This window comes from Manis pentadactyla, chromosome 4 (genome assembly GCF_030020395.1).
Source record: "Manis pentadactyla isolate mManPen7 chromosome 4, mManPen7.hap1, whole genome shotgun sequence".
Lineage (NCBI taxonomy): Eukaryota > Metazoa > Chordata > Mammalia > Pholidota > Manidae > Manis > Manis pentadactyla.
Genome location: NC_080022.1, coordinates 121,514,616 through 121,541,326, shown reverse-complemented (window position 1 = coordinate 121,541,326; position 26,711 = coordinate 121,514,616). Strand labels below are relative to the sequence as shown.

General features: G+C 40.4%; 1 pseudogene; it reads left to right on the top strand.

Moving 5' to 3' along the window:
* The first annotated feature begins 934 nt into the window (after positions 1 to 934).
* On the top strand, positions 935 to 17,434 carry LOC130683223 (zinc finger protein 18-like; annotated as a pseudogene).
* The last annotated feature ends 9,277 nt before the right edge of the window (positions 17,435 to 26,711 follow it).

Here is a 26,711-nt window from a genome sequence, read left to right as displayed (position 1 = left end):
GATTGTCAAGATTTGTATTAAAACACTTCTTGTGAGTCCTGCTGTGTAACACATGACCCCAAAGCATAGGGCCTTAAAACAACATGTTATTATGTCTGGCAGAGGTTTTGGTGTTAGAAATACAACCGGGGAGACTTTGAGTTTCCACTTCCCCATGTAAGGAGCTTGCAAGTCACCACTCCTTCTTAACAAGTAAGCTAAACAGGTTGAAAAATCAAGTTCTTCTCATAGAGAGGCAAATACACAGAGCAAACCACTCCCTCTAAGCCTAGAAAGAAAGGCAAGTGGATACAGGGAGACACAGGTACCAGACCTGAGAAGCATGAGCTGAAACCACAATGGGAACCAGTGTCAAGATAGGAAAAACTGAACCCCAAGGTAAATTATGGACTTTGGAAAAGAATGATGTGTCAACATGGGCTCATTCTTGGTAAAACATGTAACATTATGCATATGTAGGGACAGGTTACTTGGGAAATTTCTGTACTTTAATCTCAGTATTGTTGTAAACTTAAAATTGCTCTGTAAAATAAACTCATCATATAAAAAAGGGAAAAAAAGAAATTCAGGCAGAGTTCTGCGAAGTGCTCTTTCTCCTTTACATGATTTTGATTAAAGTCTTCAATAAGGTGGAAAAGGGGATTGTCCTGAGCATCCAAGTTAGCTTTATTCACTTACTTGGTGCCATATACGGAGGGGGACAGCTGGAAGGACAGGCTAATCTGGATCTCTCAGAGCACCTACACTTGCTGCGTCAGGGTAGGTGGGCCTCTCACCTGACGCTCGGTCCTCCCAGGTAGTGCTCATAGAGATGGGAAATGGGATTTGAGTTTCTTAAGTTCTAGTCCCTAACCTTGCACAGGTCTTCTTCACATTTTATTGGTCAAAGTGGTTAGAGTTTGCCCAGACCAAGGAGATGGATGTAGTTACAACTATGGATATTAGGAGTGTCAAAGAATATATAGGACCATTAATTTACCTCAGTAAAACTTTACTTAGGTTCTGGAGTAATGGGAGCAATTCATAGTTGTGAAGCAGGCCAGTAGAGGCTATAAAAAGATGGTCATTGGCACGAGTTCTTTGTGGAGGTGTAACATTGAATAAAGTTTTCAAATGTTAAGGTTCATTTTCATGATCTATAATGGCATGTTCTACAAGTTCTACAAATGTCAAAGGTAGCTGGTCATGGCAGGGCTTGACTGGGGCGAAATGATCAATGAGTTCAGCCCACGGGACTCTGCTGACTCTCTAGCATCACTCAATACCACAAGAATGCTTTTTTTGTTTTAGCCATTCCAAATTTCTTAAAATCCTATGAACCCACTATCAAAATATATGTTCTTATATCTTTATGGCTATACACAGCCATCAGCATTCATTTCAATCAGTGAAATCCCATTAATATCTTTAAATCAAAATTGAGTCCCTTTTTTTTCTTGACTCTCATTCTCATTTAATTCCTATATTTCTGAGCTCCAGTAGCCCACCAAGCATCTCTCTATTAAATCTCATGTGTATCCAGACTGATGTTGCAATCCCAGTGTCTTCTATAAGGCTTTAAGCACTGTTGGCCCACAGAAATTGAGATTTCATTTTTTACCTTTCCTAGCACGCCCCCTCCCCCAACAATGAGATCAGTATCCAATGAATGTTTGCTAATTGAATGAGTGGTTAAACAAATGAGGCATATTTATGTCTGCCCTTTCCTCAATTACACAACATTTGCTGCCATTTAGTGTCCTAAATGGTACCCCCTCCTCCTCAACAGCAAGTAGCTTTCCTTTAGCCAGTCCTTTTTCACCTGCTGCTTCACCACTGTTTCCTCTTTATCCTTTGCTCTCCTTTCCCCCCACCACCATGCAAAACCCAATGAAAAACCCTGTCATGGATCCAGGTGCAAACAGGAGACTGCGGCCCTGACTCCAGTACCATTACCTCCTCCCTTCATTTCTCTGCTCTAGGGAAGACAGTGCCTCCCTGTCGTTACTCATCTCTATTCCTTGTTTGGCTTCTCAGCTCTTCCATAACTAATTTTCTAAATTAAATTCCCTCCTATTTTAAATACTCAGAGATGTTTCTGTTTTCTTGTTTGTAGCTTGACAAATACAGTCTCTAAAGGAGTAAAATTTAGAGCCATGGGTAGAGGTAGCAAAACTTTCAAGGTCAGAATGTAGTTTTCCTGACATATTTTTAAGTAAAAACTGTATATTTTCTTAAAGACTAGACTACCATGATTCCACATAATTCATTTCAATCATATTGACTGAAACTATTACTAGTAATCTATGTACAAATTTAAGTAATAAAAAATCGACATGGACATAATGAATCGACAAAGTAATTGTAATTGGATTCACATAATCATTAGCCTAGCTTCTTCTATGTCAATTTGTCACCCATCAGCTACAGAGCCAGCCTTAGCTTGTAAATCTAGAAACTTAATTTCATTGTGTAAGATGGGACTAAATGTCCATTACTCAAATGTTATTTTCCATGCTTATAGCTACATTTGATGTCCTTGGCCCACATTTAATAGATAGTTCATTAATTTTTTTAAAAATCCATAACTTCCATTGGAAATTGAAAAAAAGCCCCTTCCATTACCTAAAAAATGTTTGTAATGAAATAATTTTCTTCCTACAAAATCTGAAATTTGAATCATTCTCAAGAATTAGAAACGAGATAATAGAAATGACAGTTTTATCAGAATTTCAACTACCAATAATAGCAATAACAATTATTGAGGAAAACATTCATTGAAGTTAGGTAACATCAACAATTAAATTCATTTTTCTTTCAATGTTGATCCTGTGAAATACAGTGGGTGGGAATGTCTATATACAGTATATGCTTCCCATTAAACTTGTAGTCTACAGTGAATATAACATCTTCAATATTCCTAATCCCTTAGTAATTACTAGCAATTTATTTTTGATGCTACACAGCATTTTTTAAAGCATATACACACTCACATATAATATTTATTGCTTTTGGTTTTTGCTTTTGGTTTAAAGATGTCATCTGATGACAAACTTTCTTTAAATGCAAAAAACAGTATTTTCAATAAAAATTTAAATTAACCAGCTTAACAGACATAATTATTTTTATGTGTACTTATTCCTTATCAACATTAATTTGCATACATATGAATATATACATACAATTATACACTATACTTAAGTAATAAATTTTGAATCCTACCATGTACCAGAAGCTAAGAGTATAGATGAAAAAAAGAAAAAAGAGGCCCTTTTTGCCCTTAAGAAGCTCACAAATATGAATACAGAAACTATTCAATTTTTTTCATTTAGGTGTATTTCTATTTGATATTGCCATATAATATTCTTGGGAAATAGGGATCAAGTAGACAGCTGAAAAGAAAAGTTAACACGTGAAAAGCTTAAGAAACAAAGTGACACAAACCAAAACTGGAAATGCATGTGCTAGTGTATTGACCTTTTTTTCCTGAGAAAAACACACGCACACGCACACACACACAGTTTGCTATATGTATCTATATATGAAAGTCTTACAGTGTCACAAACCAATATCCCCTCGTTCTGTATGTTAAGTGGTTCACCAGTATTAAAAGGACTAATTTACATAGTATTGGTACTATTCTTTAAATAACTGAGAGATTTGTAATATTTTAAAGAAATACCATGTATTTTAATAATACATAAATGAGTGAATATCAAATAAATGTTTTAAAAATATTCCCAAGATATAAACTAGAAGAATTAACCCTGTATTGAACAGGAATGCAATTTAACCATAAGTTTTACCTGAATGAATAAAATAACCATGAAGCTGGTTAATCTATCACTGTGCAGAGAATCTTGCTTACACTTTCAAACCAATGTCCTCTGCTGAAAGTGTAGGACTATATAGCCTTTGTAAAAAGAGGATTTTCCAGATAAAACCCAAAGTGCTGAAAGATAAAACAATATTAGAAGACACAGGAGAAGTTAATTTGCCAATGAGGATCTGACTTTTATGTCATTTTGAGGAGTCCTTGTAATTATTATTCTTATAGTAACTTAAATTCTTTCTTTGGAGGAAACATATATTTGTGGTGGTGTTCACATTGCTGTTAGAATAAAGGGAAAAAGAAGAGAGTGGATATTAAAATGAAAGAAAATGGAGAGGAAAGTTCCTTCTTGCTATATTAACTTAGGGATATACTGAATGGAACAGTCTTGTTCATACTTGCTTGTATTGTCTCTTTTGAAATAACTATTTCTCCTTTTCTAATTCCCTAAGTCTAAGATTTATTTCAACAGTGAACTCCAGGACCATCTCCAGGAAACCTTCCTTGATCTTGCCCACCACGAGTCTGAAGTATGTGCCCTTCCATTGTGCTGCTGTGGGTCTTGGCTGTTTGGCAGCACAAGTAGTTTTCACCCACCTGCATAAAAATCACTCACATCTACTTCTTCCATTAAACTGAGGCTCCCTGACTACAAAGATGGTCTGATCTGTTTCTTATCACTAATATTTAACCTGGCACCACTCAGTGCCAACATTAACTTTATACATTTAATTCAAGAGCAACAAAATGAGCACCTATTATATACCAGGCACTGTGGCAGGCACCAATGACACAACATTGACCAAAACCAGACACATGGGTACCTGCCCTCATGCCCTGTGCAGACTGAGCAAAACTCCTGGAAGTAATGACAAACACACACCACCTACATCAGCAACACTGAGGAGCACAGTCATGAACAGCCATATTCAGTTCGTTGCTATAGCCTTGTAGGATGTCACCAGTCAGTCTGAAGTTCTATTATCTGGGAAAAAATTTCCTTTCATTTTAGTAGTTCTTAATATGACAAATGGCATTGGTTCCAAATCAGAGCTCTGCCATCAATCAATCATCCTGAATCTTAAAGCCCTTTCTCAGAGCACAGGTGAGAATAATAAATTCATTTAGGACAAATTTTCTATTCTGTACAATGCATACTAACTTATAAGGAAGAAAATGCCCAGAGAAAAATTTTCACATTTCAGAAATGGTCAATGATAAATGAAATAAATGCCAACTGAAGCTTTAAAGCGATTATAACTGAGTAGTATACTTTGGAAATTTCACAAGGCAGGGAGAATTCGGCCTGTCACTGTCAGCTTGTTTTTACCAGAATCTGCCTGGGGTAGGAGAGACACACTTTTCAAAGATATTTTCTGCCTCTCACCTCCTGGTTGATATTTATGAACCAATGCAGTCTTAGAATTAGACACGGACTCTCAGACTCATGAAATCCCTCTATGAATTATCCAGGAGGATATTGTGAATCTGCTTTACCAAGTCCCTCAATTTTAGAAATAAAGTTGCTCATACTAAGATGTCAGTTCTTCTGAACTTTTTTTCTCCTGTCTCCTTCCCTAGAACTCTATTTCAGATAGTTGGAGATTTATTATTTTTTAAGCATTTAATAATGTATTTACACATATTTATTGATCACCTGCTATATACCAGGCACTCTTCTAGAAACTGAGACTATACCTTTGAGCAAAACAGATCATATTCCTGCTCATATGGAACTTATAACAATGGAAAGTTTACCCAGGTATCATATGTGGTTTTCCTAAGGATTATGTTACTGCTTATTACTTATATTAAGTTTTAAAAAATTGACATACATAAAGTTAAGAGAAAGTGGTCTTAAGTATAGAAAAACAAAAACAAACATGAAATGGGACAAACCAAATTTATCTGTGATATTCTTATATTATTAAGACCTTCAAAAATATTTCTCTTTCAGTGTACTATAAGAAAGTGTAGAGGTAATATACTAAAAATAAAATGCTGGTGTCACCCAAACCTCTTATCAAAAATGTTATTTAAATCATACCTTTAAATACTTAGATATTAACCTTTATACTTAGATATTATATTTATAGAGAATTTATGTTAAGAAATCCTTATGTTCAGTATGAATGCTGTGAAAACTGTAACCTTAAAAGATTATTTCTCTACTTTCTCAATGTCCTTTATTCCACTCTTAGTACAGCAAATACTAAACTACTCTAAAAATATTGCTATCAGGTGGGAGGATATGAAATATTTATTGAGTACAATCACTGTAACTCTCCATAAATGTATCTTACTTGTTTAAAAATGAAGACCAAAAATCTATTTCAACATTCAGGAGTAGTTAGGGCAGATCTATTGTTCAGGTAGAAACCAGTTAACTCTAACAGTGTTCTCTCCTTTCTCTCTGCTAGCCAAAATAATGCTTTTGTGTATCTCTACACGTTTTTACTTACTGCATTTCTAGTAGGGAAATATCTTGAAAGCAGAAGCGCCCGTCTACTGTAATTGTTTTGACTAGATTGTGTGTGTGTGCGCATTTTATTTTATTATTTCTTTGCAATTACTTGATGCTTCTTCCTTGGATAACATGCTACAAAGGGAAATTAGAATAGAAACTATTATGGGGTGAAAAAAGGCAATCTGTGAATGACTAAGAGCACAGTAAACCAATGCAATTGCAATGGGATAAACTATTTAAATCCTCATCCAGGACAGCAGTATCTGACTAGATAAAGTGTGCCACTTTTCTAGTTCAATTTCATTCGTCACATAGATTGGGGTCAACCCACAGGTCTGACATGCCAGCATAACTGCTTGTTATGTTATTCATAGGGCTTGGTGGGGTATTAAGGGCTTTGAATGTTTTCAATCTAGTCATTCCCTATCATCAGACTGTGGAAAAGTGGTATGCCCTGAAGCCACCATGTACTCTGAACCCTCTCTGTCTTCAAAGACGTGTAGTTTAGCTGCTCTACAGAGACATGCATAACTTTGATACCTCTTCTTACACTTTCATTCAATCTCTTCTTTAAAAATTAAGGTACATACAATAAATGCACAAATCTTAGTGTACAGCTTAGTGAATTTTGACCTGTGTATAGCCTCGTGCAACCATCACCTTGATCACGATATCAAACATTTGCACTAATTTTTTTCCCCCTTCACCTATATCACCCATTCTCTCCAGCTTCCTTCCCTATGGTAACCACTAGCCTGTTCTCTGTGTTTATGACTCTATTTCAGTTTTGTTTGTTTATTCATTTGTTTTGTTTTTCAAATTCCACATATAAAATAAATCATACAGTATTTTATCTTTCTCTGTCTGACTTATTTCATTTAGCATAATATCCTCTAGGTCCATCCATGTTGCCACAAATGGCAAGATTTCATTCCTTTTAATGACTGAGGAATACTCCACTGTATATCCTTGCCACATCTTTAACCACTCATTTATCTTTGGACATTTAAGTCATTTCCATATTTTAACTACTGTAAATAAAGCTGTAATAAATATAGCAGTGAATATTTCTCTTTGGATCAGTGATTTAGGTTAGATTAGAGAGGAGGCCGTGACCCTCATGGAGAGCTTGAAGGGAGACCCCCAGAGACTGTGGCAGTGGGTGAGCAGAGGGTGTTATCTGTGAGCGAAGCAGAGCTCCTTGGGGGTCTCAGCAGGTGTCTTGTCTTTTTTCTGACACTATATGTGTGAGATTTTTCACATCAACAACCAATTCTCCAGTGCTCTGATGCCTGCTAGGCATCCTACCATTCAGTTCAAATATGACACTCTCTGGGGTTGGCTCAGACTCCACGGGGTAAGGATCAGTCTCACAAGACTGCTCCCATTTCAGACCTCAGTCCCAGAGGGTTCCTGGGCTTACCATCTACTGGCTAGCAATTCAGAGGTTCCCACAACCCCTTCCTCAGGTTTGATAATTTGCTAGAATGACTCCTAGAACTCAGGAAAACACTTTACTTACTTATGAGGATATGATTCAGAAACAGCCAAATAGAGGAGATGGGGGTTTCGTGGGACTTCCATGCTCTCTCTGGGTATGCCATCCTTCCAGCAAGTCTGTGTGTTCACCAACTCAGAAGCTCCCTGAACCCCTAAAAATTAGGTTTTTTTAAATGGGAGTTCCATTACTTAGATAAGATTGCTTAATCATTGGTCATTAGTGGTTGAAAAATCTCCAGCCTCTCTCCCTTCCTGAGAGGTTGAGAGGTGGGCCTGAAAGTTCCCCTCTGATCACCTGGGGACCTGCCTTTATTCTGAAGCTCTCTGGGGGTCCCCCAAGAATCAGCTCATCAGCATTAGCTCAGGTGTGGTTGAATAACGGAAGTCGCTCCTTTCCCTCCTATCCTTCAGGTAATTAGAAGGGCTTAACATGCTCTAGGCCAGGAACCTCAGACAGAGAAAAAATACATACTTCTTGTCAGGGTCTTCCACATCAGTGTATCCCTATTCCTCACCTAATTCTGAGACTCTCTGTGACTCTCAACACTTTTTAGACATTAGGGGTTGCAGATAAAGTCTCCCATCCCATTCCATCTTTAGGTTAGAATGTTCGAGAAATTCAAAAGATGCCTGAGTTTTAATTGGTGGTGACTATTCTGTAGAAGCACAGTACTGGTTGCCTGTGTCGGAGGTCTCTTAGCCTGCTTCAGGCCTCAGCTTGTGGCCTCTCTCAGGATGTTTCCCGCACCAGTTCCTGCAGGACTGGTCATAAAGCTGGGTTTCCCTCTCCCTGCCCCATGACCTCAGGGACAGCCTTATGATCCGTTACAGGAGGTTAGCTTTGCATCGTTCAGAAACCCTCACCCTGGGTCCTCAGTAATTAATTAATTCTGTGTGGTCTATAGATAAGCAGCCAAGTTCTAGGACAGGAAATTTATCAGAGAAGTTGGGACCTGCAAGCTGCACAGCGGGGGACATGGGGCCCCCTCTCGAAGTGGTGCCTCAGGAGCTGGGACTTGAGAATTCGCCCTCTGGGCCTGGGGAGCCACTGCACTGCGCTGTGAAGGAGGAGTCTGACACGGAACAAGAGTCGGGTAAGGGGCACTTATTCCCGGGCAGTGGTGCTGTCCTGGAGACGTTTGGGGGTTGTGGGTAGCGGGCCTGAGGGGGAGTTGAAAGTGGCATGCTGCTCAGATGGGGGAATCTCTGGGAAGTTTGGGAACAGCATAGACCTCCACGAATCACTCTGATTTGGAGACTCGGAGTCTAATGTAAACCACTTCATGACGGCTAGACCATTTGGATTTTGGTTTTGAGGAAGGAGGTGGGAGAAGATAAGGGTGAGATGGTTTGGGAGGTTGGAGGGAGTTGGAGTTTGTTAGGGAGGTAAACATAAGGCTTGAAATCGAGGGTGGTCGGGCAGGTGTCAGCCCTACTTTGTGAAGATTTGTTATCTGTGCTCGGGGGAGTGGTTGACGGGGGCCATCTAGGCCCTTCAATCTCCTGTTTCTCAACTTCAGTGGTGGCTGCTTCCCAGCTTCCTGCCCAGCCTGAAGGGAGGCTCAGCGGAGACCAGGCCTTTGGAGCCTCTCTTCTCCAAACAGCACTGCAGGTGAGCTGGGTCCCTCCGCTCCTCTTCCCCAGAGAGGTGCGTGTCAGTAGTCAGGAGGTTTTGGGGGAGAGGCATCCACAAAATGAAGCAGAGAGGAGGGCCCAGCAAGGGTAACAAGAGTGATACACATGGAATGCATCCGGAAATCAGTATTTCTCTTAGGGCACTGTTTCCTAATTACCATCTTGAATAATGGAACCTGGGCCTGGAAGACGTAGCAGTGAAGAGGCACTCTTGTCTCTCCTTTTTATTATCTTTGGGTTATGCCAAGAAAAGTCTTTTATTTCCTAGTCCAGGCCTCTCACACAGGAGTCAGTTTGAGATTTTGAGTGGGAGAGGTGAATCCCCCTACCTAACCTTGTGGAGGTGTAATGGAAAAACAATAAACTGCACATAAAGTATATAGTTTGGAAAGGTTTTGATACAGTCGAGATGATAAACATATCTGTCCTTCCAAAGGTTTCTGTTTGCCCTTCTGTAATCCCCCCATGCTTCTCCACTCCTGAGGCAACTACTGAACTGCTTTCTGTTACCTTACATTAGTCTGCATTTTCTAGAATTTTATATAAAATGGCTCATGCCATATGTACTCATCTTTGTTCTTCTGCGTATAATGTATCTTTCTTGGTTCTTTTAGTGTGTTCTCCCTGGTTTTAAACAGTTTGACTGTGATGGACCTTGGAGTCATTTTCTTCAGGTTTCTTGTACTTGGGATTCATCGAGCTTTTTGGATCTGTGGGGTTGTAGTTTTCATCAAATTTGGTAAATTTTTGGTCATTATTTCTTCAACTGTTTTTTTATTTCATGCCCTTCCTTTTCCACTTCTTTGGGGACTCTGAGCACACATGTGGGTTGACAGAGAAAAAATGCATATTTCTTGTCAGGGTCTTCCACATCAGTGTATCCCTATTCCTCACCTAATTCTGAGACTCTCTGTGACTCTCAACACTTTTTAGACATTAGGGGTTGCAGATAAAGTCTCCCATCCCATTCCACCTTTAGGCTAGAATGTTCGAGAAGTTCAAATGTATCTTTATACTTTCATTTGGTCATTATTTCTTCAACTGTTTTTTTATTTCCTGCCCTTCCTTTTCCACACTTGAATAATGCAAACAGAAGTCTCTGAGTATATAATGAGAAAGTGTACATGTTCATAAGATCTCTTTAAATCATCCCACAGTTAGTTTACTGATGCTCTTTCTTTTTAAAACATCTGTTTCATTTTGGATAGTTTCCGTTTATGTGTCATCAGGTTTATTAATTTTTCTGCATTGTCTACTCTGTTAATCCCATCCATTGTATTTTTCATCTCTAGAAGTTTGAATTGGGGCTTTATTATATCTTTATGTCTGTTCTTAATGTGTTGTCTTTCTTCCAGCTCCTTGAACGTATGAAATACAGTTGTAATATCTGTATTAATGTCCCTGTGTACTAATTTATCATCTCCATTGGTTCTGAGTCAGTTTTCATGGATTGACTGATCTTATTTATGAGATGATTTCCTGCTGCTCTGTATGCCTGGTAATCTTTGATTGGATGTCAGGCATTGTGAATTTTACCTTGTTGAGTGGTGGATACTTTTACATTCTGTAAATGTTCTTGAGATTTGCTCTGCGATATGGTTAAGTTACTTGGGCATAGTTTATTATACGGCTCCAGAGAATCCTTTAGGGCTAATTTTTCCCTTACTGAGGCAATGCCCTTCTAAGTATTCTATCTGATGCTCCTTGATGTACAAGGATTTCCACTCTGGCTTGTAGAAATGTCAAGTATTTCCAGCACTGTGTGAGCTCTGGAGATTATTTTCTGGGCTTCTTTTGGGGGATCTCTCCTAGATTCAAGGGGCACCCTCTGCAGAACTCAAGAGCTGTCTTTTTGTGGAGCTCCCCCATCTGGTTTTCTGCCCTGCTGACTCTGTAACTGCCTGAGCCTCCCAAACTCTGAGCTCCTTCAAGTCACGGGGGTGGGGGTGCTGCCTAGCTCCACCTGGGTTCCCCTGTCCGTGCTGCTGTGGAAGCTGTCTCCAGGCAGTAAGTTTGGGCTCCCCTAATTTGTTTCCTTGCTTTCAGGGAATCTGTTCCGCTTTGCCTAATGTGTAATGGCTTCAAACCATTATATGTTATATTTTGTCTTATTTTCCAGTTGTTTCAGGCAGAAAGGTAAATCTAGTTCCTCTTAATTCATCTTGGCTGTAAACAGAAGTCTCTGGAATAGGTTTATTTTGATGATGCATTTAACAACTCTGAAAAGTCCCAGTGTTTCAGGAACCTATGCACGTAAATCAAAACATGGTTTCAATCCTTTGGGGGGCTCTTCTTGGGACTTGCCTCCTGAGGTAGTTCAGAGTAAAGGTGAAGATAGGGAAGCCAGTAGGTGGTGCTTAACGTGACGCTAAAGTCAGGTCTGAACTTCAGCTTTCCCGGCTCAAAGATTTAGAAATCAGTATACCAACTTTGTGGTTCACTCTGGAGGCGAGGGCTGGGGAGGGGGCACGGGAGGGGTATTCCTTGTTAGTGTCTCAAGGGTACCCTCCTCTCTGCCTTCAAGATACCTAGAAATGAAATTGTTAGGTCGTGGCTTGGTGAAAAAGATTTGGGGGCATATTACAAGCACACTTGGAGGATTATTGCTTCTGTAGTAAGTACAGAACATCCTCGTAAAAGGTATGTATAATTTAGAAACATATTGTAACTAGCAGAGTTAAGTTGCATCACATTAACAGCATTAATCATGCTTGGTCTGGGTAGCTTAAAGTTCAGATGAAAAATGCTCACCCAGCAGCATCATATATATGTATAGAAATACATAAAACTCCCTGTATTTAGCAGCTGCTCAACTCCGACAAACAAAAATCATCCCTACCCAATACCAGTATCCCTCCCCCAAACTCACAGCACCTATTTGCCTTAGAAGGACCTTGGTATTAATGGGATCTTTTGTAAGTGAAGGGACATTTTCAGTATAAGTAGACATTCCCTCTAATCTCGTCTAGAAATTAGGAACTTCATGAATAATGCCAGAATAATAAAGTAACATTCCAACACGGTGGTTCTTCATTCATAGAAACCGTGGCTGAGTCAGAGCCTCCAGCGCTGGTGATGGGTTTACTCACATGCCTGGGTTTCCAGGCTCAGGAATAACTATGCAAGTCGGTTGTGGCAATGCCTCATAAGCCCACAAGATGGTGCTGTTTCCACACAAACCCAAGATTTCCCCCTCAAATCCATACTTGGTCCTTCTGGAATAGGAATTTAGATTTTTCCCCCTTTTTATAAAAATGAGAAAAGGGCAGGATGGCTGAAGTTGCTGTCCTGCCCATAGAGTTTGGGGTTTATCCAAGCATCCCTAGCTCCTCGGTCATTCCTTAAGTTTGTGGCTTTACGCTGAAGGTACACTGTTGAGCATTCTGTGCATCTTTTCTGGTTTTGGAAGAGCAGATTGTGGCCCTTGGGGATTTTGGTGGCTGTGTTCTTTCTGCTTTGTACTGTACTTGGTAGCTGCCATTATGGTGCCCGTGGACTAGGCCCCGTGCCCAGCAAGCCAGGCAGCCAAGCAGATATCACTGTGCTTGGCACGTCCATCCTTTCCTCTTCCGGTGCCGGACCAAGGGTCTGTGTGTTCTGACCACCAAGACAGAACCCCTGTGTTCAGCAATGTTTGCTCAAGCTGGTTTATTTTCAGGAGGTTGTTAAGGTAACTTCATTCACAGATTAACAAAAGAAGGTGCTAACAATTCAGAGTTTAAACATTAAAATTAAAATTCATATTTAAAATATGGTTTTAGTTAATAGTTCCATATATAGTCATATATATTGAGGTTACTTTTACATTTTCACCCTAAAATATCCCATCCCTCTTTCTTTTTCAAATTTTTTTGCTTATTATCTGATAATTGGAGACTTTTTGCTATCTCCATTCTTTTTCAGCCATTCCCACTTCCCTTGACATGTTACAAGGCTCTTCCCTTGAATCCCTCCTGTGATCTTGCAGATCTCTGCTGGCTGGGATCATGAAGTGCATCCCTTTCCTCCCAGCTTCCCTGTCGGTGGGGAAGGCAGAGTTCAAGACCTTCCACTGGAGTCACCGTGTTGTATTTTTTTCTAGGTGCAGTGGAGGCACCTGAATTCCACTCAGAAGGAGCAATACTGGGATCTCATGCTGGAGACCTATGGGAAAATGGTCTCAGGAGGTGAGGGAGCACGCCAGCTTGGTGGAAGGAGATGGAAAAGATGGTTAGACATTTTCTGTGCACTTTTGGAAACAGCTGTTGTGCTTAAAGTTCCCTGGCTGAAGGGAGTTCTCAGAGACAGGGCTGCGAACTGGAGATAGTGGGGTTAGCCCTGCAGCTTCCTTGTCCTGAAAGTGTTCTGTGCCCATGAGCTGCCATTGGTGCATGACACAAGCTAACTCCTGTGCCCCATGGGATGGGCAATGGTGTCGCCGTTTTACAGGCGATGAAAGTGCATGTCAGGTGAGGTCTCTTGCTCTCTGTTAACGTGGCTCTTGAGTGTTGAGTCACAGTGGCACTCAGTGTGGCAGGCTCTTGAGTCTGCATTCTTTTCTACTGAACCACACTGTCCCAACCCACCCTTCTTGGGGTCCTAATGGTGAGCCCTGGACGAGCCTGCCTGGTGGGCTGCAGGCCCTCCTGGTCACCCACCCAGACTTCTTTTTATGGCTTTCATGAGTACTGGTGTCTGAGAAGCCCTGCACATCCTTGCAGATGAGTTTCCTTAAGTGGTCTCCAGAGCCTTCAGTTTCCATCTCACACCCAGGGTGTGCCTTTGGAAGACACAGCTTGGTGTTTAGTCCTCCCTATTCATCTGGGCCCACATGTTATCTCTCTGTGTCAGGCATTTCCAGTTCTAAGCCTGATCTGACTAATTTAACAGAGTATGGGGATGAGCTGGCAGGACGGCACTTTCATGTCAGTGAGAAGATCCCGAGGCCCACCTGCATAGGTGAGTGAACTCTCACTGGGCCCGAACTGTCTCTGGCCTCCTGTCAGTAAATTGGAGATGGTGGAGAGGTATTAGGACTTGATTTCTATCACACTGGTTAACACTCCATGATCTGGTCAGTCCCATGTGAATACCAAGGTTGGGTCTCCTCATCTCTGTCTGTAGGTCTTTTGACACACATACTTAATCATGGAAGAAGGACCACACATTGGATCTGCTGCCATCAGTCTTGTCTGCTGTGATGTGAGAGTTTCTTTCTCAGAGAGAGTAAAGATCAGAACAGATCAAGCCCACTAAAGATACGAATAGATCCCATTACAGAAACAGATGTGTCACAGATATTGTCGCTCTTCCGAACTCTTGTTTGTCTTTTCTTATTTTGGTTGTAATGGATAGTAATCAACCCACCATCAACAGAGTAAGACAAAATAAACAGAAAAGCATGTTTTAGCTAATCTCCATGCACCTGATAGTTATTAAACAGCAACAATGACAGATTCTTCATATAAATCTTGTCCCTTAAGACTGGGGAAGAAGAAATATGAACTTGTTCTGATGTAATGTAACAATCACCCCTTATGCCCTTTTAAAACCACTGTCTTCTTCACTCTTTTTAAAACACTGCAGTTATGTGAAACCTAACTATCAAACACACACACACACACACACACACACACACACACACACACACACTCTCTGTTGCATATACAAAAGTACCCAGGACCATGCAGGAATAAAAGGATCAAGGATGAGAATTACATGACAAGCCATCTTTCTCCCCAGTGGGATCTAATTAGTTCTCTTCCTTTGCTAATATACTACAGAGAGAGCAAATATCAAATGATATATATGATTTTATTTTTAAGTGATATATTTACCGTAATACTATTTCACAAGGATTCCTTTGGAGCAGTATTTTTCAAACTTCATTTCACAACTAATTGGTGTGTTGTAAAATCATATTATAGGTTGTAACCAGCATTTTAAAAAGTGAAATGATAACATGGAATAGAAAATATCAGATTGCAAATAGACAATACTAGATGTCAGGGTAGGAAGTATTTCAGGAAATTTTTGGCCCAAATATGTTGTATGCATTATGTTTCATTATAAATATATTTCCTGCTGTAGGTAGCAGACAGAAAAGCTTGAAAATACTGCTTTAAAGATTGTGCACTAGGATTTTTGTTTTATAGACTATTTTTTAGAGCATTTTCAGATTCACAGCAAAATTGAGTGAAAGGCACAGAGATCTTCTTTGTTGTAGGTTTTTATTTGTGACCTATAGCTCATGTATTCCTACTCATTCTCCCCCCCTCCCTTATCCCACCTGCTGACTGGGCCCCATTAGAGCTTACCTTGAACCAGAATGGAGAGTTTACAAAGCCAGCCTGCCTTGATAAGGTAAAGAAATGCCATCATAGGTTCTTGAGAGAGAGGGTATGTGGGAAGAAGAGAGGTTGAGGAGCCAAGTGCAGGAGACTGGGAGGAAACATGTGGAGGAGAGGAGCCCTGTGGGAAGTTGGTGCAGGAGTCCAGCTGTGCAGGGACAAGCCCTGGGCTGGTATGGAAGTGAGCAGTAAGGTGCGAAAGGACTGGACCAATCTGAAAGCTACAGCAGTTAGGCAGTCTCCAGATTGGGATGAGACCATGGGACAGAAGTCATGGAGAGACCGTATGTGTTGTTTTGTTTGATCTACCAGAGAAGAGCTCATAGTTAAATCAGGCCAGCAGGGGCGTAAATGTCAAAAAGCTGCAAGAATAGTAACGAGGCATTGAAAGAAGACTGCTTCATCAATATGTGACTATTATGAGTCTGTTGTTTTAAAAAGGCAAATCACTAAAATAGTGGGATACTGATATAGAAATATTATTATGTGTTTATTATGACATCTCCATGATGGACCATGACATTTTTAAGACTTCTTTAAAGACATGAGAAACTACTTTTGCCATTTGAGAGGAATATTCTGAAGTTTTGTGAACTAACAAGTTCATGTCTAATTCTCTGGCAGTTTCCTGGATCTGTAGCAAATAACTTGAAAGACATGAATACAAGAAGGGATGGTAAATAGGTTCTTTAGATATTCATAGAGTAATTTATAATAGTTGAAAATAAATACTACCAGCAAAATAAAAATCTTTACTATTTGCACTGTAAGTAGTAATAGCTGGAAACCTAATTCATGATAACACAATTTTCCCTGTTATGTGAGTTAATGAAGCTCAAGTGAATGCTAGATTCAAGTATAGATCAAGGAACTCACTTTTCCACTAACACCTTAGTAAATCAGTGCATTTCATGAATTTTTAGGTTGCTTGTGAATGGGAGAATCCATGTGAAAATGATAAATACCACCATTTGCAATTTAAATGCTGCAAAGCCAGATACCAAACTGTATATACAATATGATATCAATTATGTCAGACTTGCATACATATAGGTTAAATAAAGACTGGGAGGAAATGTATATTCCATGGATGTTACCTCTGGGTAGTACGCATTTGCCTCATCCTCATCCGGGACAACTGTCTGTGCTGTGGCTTGAAGAGAAGAGAGAGACCTCCCCTAGAGGGCAGCTGAGAGCCCCCATGGCCCAGAAACTCCCCACCTGCAGGGAGTGCGGGAAAACCTTTTATAGGAATTCTCAGCTTGTTTTTCACCAAAGAAGTCACACCGGAGAGACGTACTTTCAGTGTCCCACCTGCAAAAAAGCCTTCCTTCGGAGTTCAGACTTTGTGAAGCATCAAAGGATTCACACGGGGGAGAAACCTTGTAAGTGTGATTACTGCGGGAAAGGCTTCAGTGACTTCTCAGGATTGCGCCACCATGAGAAAATCCACACAGGAGAGAAGCCCTATAAATGTCCCATCTGTGAGAAAAGTTTTATTCAACGGTCCAACTTTAATAGACATCAGAGGGTTCACACTGGAGAGAAGCCTTATAAGTGCACCCGCTGTGGGAAAAGCTTCAGCTAGAGCTCGAGCCTTGATAAGCATCAAAGATCGCACTTAGGAAAGAAGTCCTTTCAATAGCCAAGCTCTCACAGCCCTTTTCCATCTTCTGGTCCATTTAAAACCCTTAGCATCCTCCAGGGAGGCTGCATTTGTTAACATCTATCCCTGTTCTCTTTCTGGTGGATTGGAGAGGGGAGTACCTATGCTGGTGTGGTTTTGGACTTGGAGGACATTTTAAGCCTCTGGATTAGATTTCATACTGGTTTAATTTCTTGCTTCTGTATCAGGAGAAAGATACTCATCATCCTTCTGAAAGTTCCTTCTTTTGCACCTCTTGGGGAAAAATGTGTCACTTGGAGACCTCATTGTAGAGGTGCCATCTGGGAAGCTTTAAGCGGGAAGAATTAGCCCCAGTTGCTACTCATGGGAAGAACTTCGGATAGGCCTCTGGAGAAGGACTTCTGTTGTGGGAAGCGGGGCAGAGAGTACCAGTGAGCTCATGTGTTCTTTTTGTCATACAGGTGCCAAACTAACTTCAGGTGTCCCTTGTTTTAAATAAACTTAGCATTACTCCCTAGCTCATTTGTGTCTGAAGTGTCCACTGTGTGTTGACTGTAACTCATATAGTGCATTTTCTCAGCAAAGACCCCAGATGGCAATTGAGCTCCTATATCATCCCACACAAACATATCAAGTTTATCAGTCAGCTGAACAATGATAGGAAAGTGCTCACGTGGTACCCAGGTGTGAGAGCCTGGCCAGCACTGGGCATTGTCTCAGGTAAGTCTGTCCTGGGTGCCTTTTCCTGAGCTCACTTCCCACTTGCCTCAGGCTGCCTCTCTTTATCCTGCCATCCCACTTAGGCTATCATTTTTGCCGAAAACATACTGTGCTTTTAAAGTTATCTTTATTTTCTCATTTTGTCTGAAGGTATTAGGAAGAACTCACTAGTACAGATCTAATTTATAGTACTGTCTAGAGGTTTGACACATAACTAACCTACTTGGTTTTGTCTTCAAAAGATACACGTTCCAAAGTGTCCTGCTCTTGTGTGGCGAAACGTCACCTTCCTTCCGTCTTGGTCCTCCTCTTGCCTGCTTTTACATTACTGTTCTTGGTGAGGCTCAGGAAGCAGGATGCTCATGAGAAGGGCAGAGCTATCTGCCTGCAGACATTAAACTGTAGGCATGAAACTGCAAGTTGTTGGCAGGTGGGAAGTACTGGTTGATGAGAGACAAAACTCAAGTTTGAATTCCTGGATTCCAGAGGAATTTGTTAACTCTTACATCATGGAGATGAGGAATAAGGTCCCTCTGTGGGAGATACAGGAGCCACAGGACAGAAAGCAGGAAAATGACGGAGGAATTGCCATTAGATTCTGTATTCTGCATAGCAGAGATTTGTAGGTAGGTGGGATGTTCTGTCTTGAAAGAACAGTTCTCAAAGTGGTCCCTGGACCAGAAGCATTGGTAATTTGTTAGACTTATTGAATCATCAATTCTGAAGAGTGGGGCCCAGCAATATTTTTGTTTTAACAAGCCCTCCAGGTTATTCTGATGCCTGCTCAAGTTTAAGGACCACTGTTTTAAATAACTCATTCCAGAAAAAGTTCAAGGATATGTGGTAATAATTCTAGAAGAATTATGGGCCCTCCCAGACTTTTTACCAAATAAGCTTCCCTATAGAGCTCTTTAAAACTCAGTGAAACTGTGGAATTCTTTGAGCTTCCAGTGCACATTTGTTCTACAGAGAAAAAGCTAGAAAACTTACAAGTTAAAAAGCTTTAGATTAAGGGTTAAGGGTTTCTCCTTGGGTTCCCCTTGAATGGTTCTGAAGGATGATAGTGATCCAAGGGAACAACCTACCTCATTCACAAGTATGTTCTCAGCAAATAGTGTTAGATATGAATTTATTGAATGGAAGTGTGAGGTAATGAAGGATAAATATCACATACACATTCCCTTATCCTCTAGAGCAGTGACCAGCAAAATATGGCTCAGTAAATAAAGTTTATGGACCATAGCCACACCCATTTATGTATTGTCACTGGCTGCTTTTGGGCCTCAGGGGCAGAATTGAGATGTTGCAACAGAAACAAATGCCCTGAGAAGTCAGATGTTTTCTGTCTGGCCCATTACAGAGTTTGGTGACCCCTGATCTAGAGTAAAGTTTCTCAAACCATAATGTGCACCCAAATCATCTGGGAAGCTTGTTAAAAAGCACACATGGGGTTTTTCAGTGAGTGATGCCAATGCTTTAGGTTCACAGAGGAGCTGGGGGTTAGAGCGCTGAGCACAGGGCTGTGTAATAGCGCCAGGGCTCAGGCAATTTGGTGCATTTCTCTGGTCTCCAGGATCACGACTGCACTCTGAAAGCCTCCAGACAGTTGAAGAATAAATCACTTTATTAGGAAAGTGTTATGAAAAGTTCCCCGGTTTTGGGGCCCACACTCCTCCAGCTCAGCCTCACTTTAGACATTTCTTGCCTAGTTCCTTAAAACAATTCTACAGAATTGTGAGTACTTAAGATTTCTTTTACCTCTCTGTGTGTCTGTGGTACCCCTCACCCACTTGCCCCCCTGGGCATCCTCTAGCCCAGCCTTGTTTACTCTTTTTCTGCAGGAAGCTAAATCTGGAGAAGCAAAGCTACTCCAGCTAGAACCCACTTAGATGGGTTCTCCTTCATCTTCAGGTTGAAAGTCCACACGTAGGTGGGTCCCCGCAGACAGGTCTTGTACACCGGACAAGGGTAGACACTGCGGCAATCCTGCTTATCTGCAGGAATGGCCTTGATGAACATCACAGGCATGGGCGGCATCAGATCCTTCAGCTTGACCTCTGTAATGATCCCAGCCTGAGGACAAAAACACGAGGAGCTGCTTCAGAACAGACCCAATGCCCAGCCAGCCAGCCAGTCAGCCTTCCCGTTAGAAGACCCCGTAAATGGGAGATGGGGGAGGCCTGGCTGCCTTGTAGTCTTGTCATTAGCCCATGATGGAATGCATCTGATACCTGGAAAACATTTCTGTTGTTTTCCAGCCTAAATCACTTACTGAAGGAGAGAGTTCCAAAAAGCTGTTATTTATCCCTATACAAATTAATCCTTGGTAAGTCTTGAGTCACTCTTATTTTTTATTTTCATATCAATATACAACCACATGAGCAATATTGTGGTTACTAGGTACCCCCCTCCCCATTCTCAAGTCCACACCACATACCCCATTACAGTCACTGTCCATCAGCATAGTAAGATGTTGGAGTCACTACTTGTCTTCTCAGTGCTATACTGCCTTCCTATGCCCCCCTCACGTTATGTGTGCTAATCATAATGCCCCTTATTCCCCTTCTCCTTCCCTTTGCACCCATCCTCCCCAGTCCCTTTCCCTTTGTCAACTGTTAGTCCATTCTTGGTTTCTGTGAGTCTGCTGCTGTTTTGTTCCTTCATTTTTTCTTTGTTCTTATGCTCCACAGATGAATGAAATCATTGGGTGCCTGTCTTTCTCTGCCTGGCTTATTTCACTGAGCATATGTACCACATCTTTTTTATCCATTGATCTACTGATGGGCACTTAGGTTGCTCCATTTCTTGGCTGTTGTGAATAGTGCTGCGATAAACATAGGGGTGCATATGTCTTCTTCAAACTGGGGTCCTGCATTCTTTGGGTAAATTCCTAGGAGTAGAAATCCTGGGTCAAATGGTATTTCTATTTTTAGTTTTTTGAGGAACCTCCATACTGCCTTGCACAATGGTTGAACTAGTTTATATTCCCACCAACAGTGTAGGAGGGTTCCCCTTTCTTCACATCCTCTCCAGCATTTGTTGATCCTAGTCTTTTCTATGTTGCCACCCTACCTGGTTTGAGGTGACAACTCATTGTGGTTTTAATTTGCATTTCCCTGATAATTAGCCATGTGGAGCATCTTTTCATGTTTCTGTCGCTCATCTGAATTTCCTTGGAGAAGTGTCTGTTCATATCGTCCACCCATTTTTTTAATAGGATTATTTGCTTTTGGGGTGTTGAGGTGTGTGAGTTCTTTATGTATTTTGGATGTTAACCCCCTGTCAGATATGCCATTTACAAATATATTCTCCCATACCGTAGGATGCCTTTTTGTTCTGCTCTTGGTGTCCTTTGCTGTATAGAAGCTTTTTAGCATGACGTAGTGCCATTTGTTCATTTTTTATTTTGTTTCCCTTCCTCTTCAGGAAAAAGTTGCTCATGTTTATATTCAAGAGATTTTTGCCTATATTTTCTTCTAAGAGTTATATGCTTTCATGTGACTTACATTCATGTCTTTGGTCCATTTTGAGTTTACTTTTGTGTATGGGGATAGACCATAAACCAGTTTCATTCTCTTGCATATAGCTGTCCAGTTTTGCCAACACCAGTTGTTGCAGAGGCTGTCATTTCTCCATTGTATGTCCATGGCTCCTTTATTGTATATTAACTGACCATATATGCTTGGGTTTATATCTGGGCTCTCTAGTCTTTTCTCTTCATCTATGGGTCTGTTCTTGTGCCAGTACCAAATTGTCTTGTTTACTGTGGCTTTGTAGTAGAGCTTGAAGTCAGGGAGCGTAATCCTTCCTGCTTTATTCTTCCTTCTCAGAATTGCTTTGGCTATTCAGGATCTTTTGTGGTTCCATGTGAATTTTAGAACTATTTGCTCTAGTTTGGTGAAGAATGTTGTTGGTATTTTGATAGGGATTGCATTGAATCTGTAGATTGCTTTAGGCAGGATGGCCATTTTGACAATATTAATTCTTCCTATCCATGAGCATGGGATGTGTTTCCATTTATTGGTATCTAATTTCTCTCATGAGTGTCTTGTAGTTTTCAGATTATAGGTCTTTCAGTTCCTTGGTTAGGTTTATTCCTAGGTATTTTATTCTTTTTGATGCAATTGTGAATGGAATTGTTTTCCTTATTTCCTTTTCTGCTAGTTCATTGTTAATGTTTAGGAGTGCAACAGATTTCTGTGTATTAATTTTGTATCCTACAACTTTGCTGAATTCAGATATTAGATCTAGTAGTTTTGGAGTGGGTTCTTTAGGGTTTTTTTATGTACATTATCATGTCATCTGCCAACAGGGACAGTTTAACTTCTTCTTTACCAATCTGGATGCCTTTTATTTCTTTGTGTTGTATGATTGTCCTGGCTAGGAACTCCAGAACTATGTTCAATAAAAGTGGTGAGAGTGGGCATCCTTGTCTTGTTCCCAATATTAAAGGAAAAGCTTTCAGCTTCTTGCTGTTAAGTATAATGTTGGCTGTGTGTTTGTCATATATGGCCTTTATTATGTTGAGGTACTTGCTCTCTATACCCATTTTGTTGAGAGTTTTTATCATGAGTGGATGTTGTTAATTTTGCTGAATGCTTTTTCAGCATCTGTGGAGACTATCATGTGGTTTTTGTCCTTTTTGTTGATGTGGTGGATGATGTTGATGGATTTTCGAGAGTTGTACACTCCTTGCATCCCTGGAATAAATCCTACTTGATCATGATGGATGATCTTTTTGATGTATTTATGTGTTCAGTTTGCTAATATTTTGTTGAGTATTTTGCATGTATGTTCTTCAGGGATACTGGTCTGTAATTTTCTTTCTTTGTGGTGTCTTTGCTTGTTTTTGGTATTGGAGTGATGCTGGCTTCATATAATGTTTGGAACTATTCCCTCCTTTTCTACTTTTTGGAAAACTTTAAGGAGGAATCGGTATTAGATCTTCACTAAATGTTTGATAAAATTCAGCAGTGAAACCATCTGGTCCAGATGTTTTGTTCTTAGCTAGTATTTTGATTACCAATTCAATTTTCTTGCTTGTAATTGGTCTATTCACATTTTCTGTTTCTTCCTCAGTCAGCCTTGGAAGGTTGTATTTTTCTAGAAAGTTACCCATTTCTTTTGGTTATCCAGTTTGTTAACATACCATTTTCATAGTATTCTCTCATAATTCTATGTATTTCTGTGGTGTCCATAGTGAATTTTCCTTTATCATTTCTGATTCTGTTTATGTGTGCAGACTCTTTTTTTCTTGATAAGTCTGGCTAGGGGTTTATCTATTTTGTTTATTTTCTCAAAGAACCAGCTCCTGCTTTCATTGATTTTTTCTATTGTTTTATTCTTCTCGATTTTATTTATTTCTGCTCTAATCTTTATTATGTCCCTCCTTTTACTGACTTTGGGGCTCATTTGTTCTTTTTCTAGTTTCATTAAATGTGAGTTTAGACTATTCATATGGGATTGTTCTTCTTTCCTAAGGTAGGCCTGTATTGCAATATACTTCTCTCTTAGCATGGCCTTGCTGTGTCCCACAGATTTTGTGGTGTTGAATTATTGTTGTCATTTTCTCCATATACTGCTTGATCTCTGTTTTTATTTGGTCATTGATCCATTGATTGTTTTTGAGCATGTTACTAAGCCACCATGTGTTTGTGGGATTTTTCATTATCTTTGTATAATTTATTTCTAGTTTCATACCATTGTGATCTGAGAAGCTCAGTGGTACAATTTCAATCTTTTTGAATTTACTGAGGCTCTTATTGGGGCCTACTATATGATCTATTCTTGAAAATGTTCCATGTGCACTTGAGAAGAATGTGTATCCTGTTGCCATTGGATGGAGTGTTCTGTAGATGTCTGTTAGAGCCATCTGTTCTAATACGTTGATCAGTGACTCTGTGTCCTTATTTTCTGTCTGGTTGATCTGTCCTTTTGAGTGAGTGGTGTGTTGAAGTCTCCAAAGTGAATACATTGCATTCTATCTCATCCTTTAAATCTGTTGGTATTTGTTTCACATTTGTAGGTGATCCTGTGTTGGGTGCATAGATATTTATAATACTTATATCCTCTTTTTGGACTGACCCATTTATCATTATGTAATATCCTTCTTTGTCTCTTCTTATGTTCTTTGTTTGAAGTCTACTTTGTCTGATACAAGTACTGCAACTCCTGCTTTCTCCCTATTTGTTGCATGAAATATATTTTTCCATCCCTTTACTTTCAGTCTGTGTATGTCTTTCTGTTTGAAGTGAGTCTCTTGTAGGGAGCATATAGATGGGCCTTGTTTTTTTATCCACTCAGTGACTCTATGTCTTTTGATTATTGCATTCAGACCATTTACATTTAGGGTGATTGTTGATAGGTATGTACTTATTGCCATTGCAGGCTTTAGATTCGTGGTTGCCAAAGATTCAAGGGTAATTTCCTTACTAACAGTCAAATTTATCTCACTTATTAGACTATTACAAATATAACCTAAAGGTTCTTTTTTTTCCTTCTTCCTCCTCCATTCTTCATATATTACATATCATATTCTGTATCCTTGGTTTATCCCTTGATTGACTTTGGAAGTAGTTGATTTGATTTTGCATCTGCTTAGTAATTAATTGTTCTACTTACTTTACTGTGGTTTTATTATGTCTGGTGATAGCTATTAAACCTTAGGAACACTTCCATCTATAGCAGTCCCTCCAAAATGCACTGTAGAGGTGGTTTGTGGGAGGTAAATTCTCTCAGCTTTTGCTTATCTGAAAATTGTTTAATCCCTCCTTCAAATTTAAATGATAACCTTGCTGGGTAGAGTATTCTTGGTTTGAGGCCCTTCTGCTTCATTGCATTAAATACATCATACCACTCCCTTCTGGCCTGTAAGGTTTCTGTTGAGAAGTCTGGTGGGTTTTTCTTTGTATGTGATCTTTTTTCTCTCTCTGTCTGCTTTTAATATTCTGTCCTTATCCTTGACCTTTGCCATTTTAATTATTATATGTCTTGGTGTTGTCTTCCTTGGTTCTCTTGTGTTGGGAGATCTGTGCACCTCCATGGCCTGAGAGACTATCTCCTTTCCCAGACTGGGGAAGTTTTCAGCAATTACCTCCTCAAAGACACTTTCTATCCCTTTTCTCTCTCTTATTCTTCTGGTACCCCCATAATGTGAATATTGTTCCATTTGCATTGGTCACACAGTTCTCTCAATATTCTTTCATTATTAGAGATTCTTTTTCCTCTCTGTACCTCAGCTTCTTTGTATTCCTCTTCTCTAATTTCTATTCCATTTACCATCTCTTCTACTACATCTAATATGCTTTTAAATCCCTCCATTGTATGTTTCATTTCAGATATGGAATTTCTTAATGATTGAATCTCTTTCCTAAATTCATCTGTGAGTTCTTGAATATTTTTCTGTACCTCCATGAGCATGTTTATGATTTTTATTTTGAACTCTCTTTCAGGAAGATAGGTAAGTTCAGTTTCATTTGGCCCTTTTCTGGTGTTTGTGAGATTCTTGTCTGAACAAGGTTCCTTTGATGTTTCATATTTGCATGTGGTGCCCTCTAGTGCCCAGATGCTGTAGTCTGTGGAGCTGCTCAGTCCCTAGAGTGATGTCAGGGGTTGCAGGGGAGCAGCGCTGGTACCTGGAGGGAAGGAAAGAGCTGTTTCCTGCTTCCCGGCTGCAGTGCCTGTCTCCACTATCAGAACCAGTGGGCCGAGCACACAGGTGTAAGCCTCTGCGCTTTGTGTCTGTAGCTGTGGTAGGCGGGGCCTCTGGTTGGTCTAACAACAGGGCAGGGTCTGCCGGTTTGTGAGCTGGTGCCAGCAGGCCAGGAGGAAGGCTCAACAGGCTGCAAATCACAGTGGGGGGCCTCAGAGCTGAGTAGCCAGCCAGCAGGATGGAGTGCCTGAAGCTCCTGAAAGTTCCCAAACTGCTGAGCAGAGTGTACCCAATTTTTTCTACCTTTCCTTTTTCCTGAGCAGTGAGCTCTGTGCAATCCTTGCCCCTTTAGCAGCCCTCTCACTGTTAGGAAGTCTCTCAGACTTCCCACCTTTCTTTTGTCCCACTTCAGCCAGATATAGATCCCTGTTTTCCACAAGTGGCTGGAATCTCAGTCTCTTCACGTATTCTGCCTGTCTTAGCTTTCCAACCCCACTAATCTCCAGAGCACCATGCAATGTAGGTTTGTGCTCCCAAAGCAGATCTCCAGGGCTGGGTGTTCAGCAGTCCTAGGCTTCCACCCCCTCCCCCACTCCATTTCTCTTCCTCCCGCATTTGAACTTTGGTGGGGGAAGGGCTTGAGTCCCACCAGATCAAGGCTTTGGTACCTTACCCTGTTCCCTGAGGTCTGCTCTGTTCTCCAGGTATATGCAGTCTGGTGCAGCCTTCTTTCCTGTTGCTCTTTTAGGAGTAGTTGTATTATCTATATTTTCATATTATATGTGGTTTTGGGAGGAGTTCTCTGTCTCACCTCTTATGGCACCATCTTGAATATTCTCACCCCCCTCTTACTTTTTCATTCATTCATTCCATGAGCATATTGAATGTAACTATTTGCCAGATGTTGTGCTAGGTGCTGTGGATTTAAAGATGGCTAAGACACAGCTCCTGCCAGCAAATGCTCTAGATTT